Below are 6,000 nucleotides of genomic sequence, written 5' to 3' on the forward strand. Positions count from 1 at the left end.
ATAAGATTCCTTTATATGCATTGCCCCTCTTTATAGAATAGTAGGGAAGCATGTAAATTAGTCCTCTTTATTTGAAGAATAATTCAATGCTGAAAATTTTCTAAGCCCTGTGGAGGTACTTTTGATGGGGAATAGACATTTGGTTTGAAGATGTAGGAGGCCAAATGTTGGAATTTATAGTGAATGGGCCAATATTACGTGTATACAAATTTTTGTGCAAGAATTTTTACATATTCTACGAATGAAGAGAGAGACACAAGGGTATTCATGGCATCTGTACATTATGATCATTTTGAACTATACATTGTAGGCATTGTATGGCTTGCCTGTTGCATAGCTAAACATGATATTTGTCTCTACCATAAATGACACAGGTTTCAGCATACAGATAATATACATTGGCATCATTTTCAATTTTTAATCAAGAAAAATGAAATTAGAGAAAGTAAACAGACATCAGGAAATTACCTTTTTAATCACATGCAAATGTTTATTGTTTTACATACAAAATATAAAATATTAAACTATTCTAATACATATCATATTATAGAGCTGCTGCTCATCAAATATGAAACACGCATAAACATTTGTTTATTTCTCTTCGAATTTTGATTTAAGTTTTAAATCTATGTGAAGTAAGTGAGATAGACAAGACTTAGGCGGCAATGTACGGGGGTATAGAGAGGAACGATATAAGATATATTTTGTATCCAGTATTATGCAGAACTACTTTTTAAATTTTTATAATATAAACAAAATTAGTGAGTATTTTGTCGGAATATTATTTCTATATTTAAAATATAGATTTAATAATAAGACTTATGTAGACTTTTTGTTAGATTTTTATATTACATTTATTTTATTAGAAGTTTTGGAAGGACAATACATATTTAGTAGTGAATATTGTAAGATTTCTATTTAAATTTTTATATTATATATTATTTATTATTTTCGACTGTTCTGTACGATGTTATATTTTAATTTTCCTTTAATAAAAATCAATATATTCTAGTGTTTCTTTTTAGATTTTCAAGAGATAGATTTTTTTTACCATTTCTATTTGATGATGATTCTTTGAAAGTAAAAATACACCAAGGAACATTTGGAGCTGTGTGTAAAGGCATTTATAATCGCTATTTTGCTGCAGGTATGGTGTCGTTGAATTTTAGTTTATATTGCTTTTTTTTATCCCAATGTTGAGCAGTTAGGGAATGGTTAAAATTCATTGTACTTTGATTTTGTAGATAAGGATGCTTATTTTAATTATAATCTATGCATATATAGAAAACATTATTTTTGATGATTAAACAAAAAATTTGTAATATCATTTGAATTCTTCATAATCTTAATAATCTTATGAAAGGGATGAGTCCTCACCATTTATAAATTTTTTTAAAAATAAATACAATAGTAACATGACAATATTTGAATTAGTTTTAGATAGAAAGACATTTAAATAGACTACTTCTCCCCCTCTTTTTGTAGAGTAGTTTTGATGTCCAGAATGTTTTGACGCTTTAAATATTCTCAACAAATGTATTATCTACATACATTACAACCACTGCAATCCTGCAATCCAAGAATAGACATTTTCTTGAGGTATTTTGTTCAACAAAACCTTATCCTCCTTCCTCTTCTTTTCCATTCCAGTTTCTACTACTTGACCAAAAATCTAGGTGGGCAGCGAAATATTTATTTTATTAGTATGCAACATGTAGAAGCATAGTTTGCTGTGTCTCACTTAGTACTAATATTGCAAGCAACAAAATTTGTACTAGACAATTTTTCAATTTATGTCTATGTGATCTATTGATGCACATTATTGGTAAAGTTTATTAAGTTAATGTCTACAGAAAATTAAATTAAATATAGCATTTTGAATTGCAAGATTAAATATTGAATTTTAACGGGCAAGGATTACAACTACAATATAAATTTAAAGGAACTCCAGCTACACGTAGCTCTTGTTATTGAATATGATTGTATGATACCATAGAATTAAATTTTTTTTTATCTTACTTGGCAATGCAAATACATTTAAAAAGAATCAAAAGCTAGTTTTTTCTAATAATATCAGATTGCCACAATTCATTTGATGTGACTTAGTTTATTTTTCATGTGTGTTTTGTGATCTATCATTAGGATGAGATACTACAAGAATGAAATAGAAAAATATGAAGAGTTCATTGGTACAACTGATTCTATTATAACTTTTCTTTAAAAGTTGTTTCATTTAAACTTTATTATATTATATATAAATTAGGGTTTATAATAAGTCAAAATGTTTAAAAAGAAACCACTCAACGAGCACCAAGAGGAGGAGCCAAGGACTAGCCAGTCCACAAAACTGAGGCGTCCATCATTGCCACCACTAGGATTGAACTCTCTTAAGGTGATCTTGTATCTCCCAACCATTTTTTTATGAATTGTAATCTTAGTATATTATTTATTAATAGAAAAGAACTATTCATCAAAAAATGTTTTTAAAAAAAAAAATGGTAGGACAAAGTTCAAGTTCATAACTGATTCTATTTACATTTTAAAAAAATAAAATGTTTCATTAAAACTTTATTGATCTTAGAGTTTTAGAGTTTATATTAAGTCAAAATGTTCAAGAACAAGTGTCACATAGTATTATGTACTGGTGGTCATAGATAATAGAATCATTATTAATTATTAAAAAGAAATACTTAAGAGTACTAGCTGAAATGCTATAATTATTAGTATATTTAATATTCATATAGAGATAAAGTAGGATAGAGATCAAGATAAAAGTAGAATAATAAGACAAAATGAATTGAACTAATTATGATAGAGAAAATCATTTTTAAGAATATATTTAATTGATAAAAAACATGTAGACATTAGGAATGTGAAAGTGAGAGAAAAACATTTGAATATAATTGTAGGATAGAGATCAAGATAAAAGTAGAATAATAAGACAAAATGAATTGAACTAATTATGATAGAGAAAATAATTTTTAAGAATATATTTAATTGATAAAAAACATGTAGACATTTGGAATGTGAAAGTGAGAGAAAAACATTTGAATATAATTGAGTGATATGTATAAAATTTATTCATTAATCATGAAAATGAATATATTAAATTAATATAATTAAGTAAAAGAAATTAAAATTTTTAATAAAAATCAAAAGATGTTTTAAAATGTTAAATCTAATCTAAGACCTATTTGTGTCATTGCTCTATAGGTAATAAAATACTATTGTAACGTTAGGCTAGAGCCTACAATGGTTCGAATCTACTCAAACTTAATGAATAATAATAAATAACTATTGTAACACACCCTTAAAATAAGGAGGGGTTATCTTTCATATTTATTTTGAAAATGTTAAAAATTTTATTTTGAAACTTTAAACTTTTAAAGATTTTAAATTGATTTTGAATGAAATAAATCCAGTTGTTTTAAGTCATACAAAAGGCTATAGGGCCACTTGCATGCATTCACCCCTAGTTGCCCATAAAATTGAAGATGATGATTTTTTAGTCATATGAAAATTAAATATATGAAAGGTTATTTAGGATTCTACTCAAAGAGTTTTAATTTTTTTTATGAAAGTACCTCTTCTATTAATTAAAATACTAAAGTTACATATTCACAAAAAAGTCTTGTGAAATTTAACTTCAACATGCAAGAGTTCACATGACACTAAGGACAAGAAGGTATAAATTATTCATCAATAAAAAGTGATAGAAGCTATCAAGCTACAAGAGTTGTGCTAACCAATAGAGGAGGATCATGACAGTCATCAAAACTAATAATCAGTGAAGTTAACATTTGGGTCATGTAGGGGTCACTCCTATTCAACAACTGCCTTCTCTATTTCTTTTTTCTCCTAATTATAGGAGGAAAAATTTTCAAGGCTAGGTGAATGAATATATATATATATATATATATATATATATATATATATATATATATATATATATATATATATATATATATATATATATATATATATATATATATATATATATATATATATATATATATTGACAAAGTGGCCTTACACCATGTAGAACCACCACCAAGAGTAGACCAACTAGCTACATGAACAACAAGAGCAACATGAGCAACATGAGTGCACGACAACCAACTAGAGTCACAATACAAGGCAAAAGCAAAACAACAATTCCAACCTTCATTACCACTGTCGAGAATGTGGCAGAGAGCATGTAACAGAGAAGTCTTAGAGCAATAGGAAGATGTCAGATTTACTTTTTTTTCTTCAATTATAATTTGTTAAAATTTTGATATATTTGTCAAATTTACTTTTCCTTGATCTCTATCTCAATCATGATCTTATCTCCATTCCCTTTTAGCTACTAAATTCCTCAAAGAGTAGTGTCAAAGAAATGATTGAAGTTCAAAATAGTAGAAAGAATTACACTATCCTTCACTAAGATCTGATGTATTTTATTTATAAGCTTCACCCTTCCCTCTCAGCTCCAAAGGGTATTTTGTGTTAGGATTAATGAGACATAAATAATAATTACATATAAATGTACTCAATATTAGCAAATAATAATCACAAGTATATATGAACTCTTTTTCTAATGGCTAACTGTCGTAAATATTAAGTGGCGCTACCTACCCTCACACTTTTGGCATTGAAAGTACTAACTATAAGAGAGTCCAGCATAATTGTGATGTCAAATGTCATCATAATCAGTTGGAAAGAAGGATCTATGAGCTGGTGAGAGAGGTGGAAAAGATGTCATTAGAATTTAGTTTGGGGTTGCAACAACCATGTCCATGTGACACTATTGCTATACAACTAATGACAATCTCTTGGAGATTTTTGATAAATAATTATAGCTTGTAGTTGGAAATTTCTATCCTACCTAGTGTTATGTCTTCAGACATTCTTAGGTTTATGTTAGTATTACAATGGAAGGTTATAGTTAAATTTTTTTATATCATGGATGGAGTGAGACATGCATGTTGGTACTAATTACTTAATTGCATACATATTGGTTCTAGTTCAGAGATCAAGATAAACACTAATGCATTTTACTAATTTACTTATTCTAATTTTAAGGTTATGAAAGTTACTCAGCTTACTAGGTTTGTGCTATCACTCCATGTCAAGTCAATGCATGTATGATATAAACAAAAAGATTAAATGTATTCATTTAAGTGCAAGTTTCTATGATAAGATCACTTCTCAAAGTAGAGTTTGATGTAAGATAAGTCATTATGTTTCTTTTCAATGTTATTTTTGCCATCTTTAACATGAAATTTTTCAAATTTTGACACCATCGCTATACTTATCTATGAAAGTGTTAGTTTTCAAATATCACAATACTATTTAAATATAAAGCTTAGTGGTGCACTAAAACCATTATATATTTTACCATTCTTCCAATCTATCCAACATCTATACATGTTTTACTATCATGTTTGTGCAAGAGAAATGCATTTTTTTAGTGATAACAGTTTTTAAATCACAACTAAGATTTTTTCTTTCTCCTCCATTTTTCACATTGTACTATGATTTAGTGACTACAATTGCATGTTGTCTATTGTGGTTGGTGCCATAATAAAGTAGGAGGACATTGTTATTCTCTACATATCTCCTCAGACCCAAAGATGAGCACAAAGTTCAAGGTGTAACTATTTTTGGAATTACTATATTTAATTAATCTAATATTTATAATCATGATTAAGACAAAAAAAATTGTAGAAAACTCTCAAATGAAGAGTTTACTATTTAAAGAGGTGATTAAAGACTATTTTTAGTTGTTGATGATGTCCTAATAGTTTTCTAATAAGTTGTTAATAATGGTATATTTGATCCTACATGAATGAAAAGAAAACATATTGAGTAATAATCTCTAATCAAATATCTCCAAAACATAAGAACAAAAATGTATGTAAATTTAAATATATCATACATATTGACAGAACTTCAAAAGGAATTTGTTGTAACAAGTTTTATTATTTTAATGAATAACCAATTTATTTGTATGTGACT

Source organism: Cupressus sempervirens, chromosome 1 (genome assembly GCF_028749045.1).
Source record: "Cupressus sempervirens isolate cs-2001-9-10 chromosome 1, ASM2874904v1, whole genome shotgun sequence".
NCBI classification, from domain to species: domain Eukaryota; kingdom Viridiplantae; phylum Streptophyta; class Pinopsida; order Cupressales; family Cupressaceae; genus Cupressus; species Cupressus sempervirens.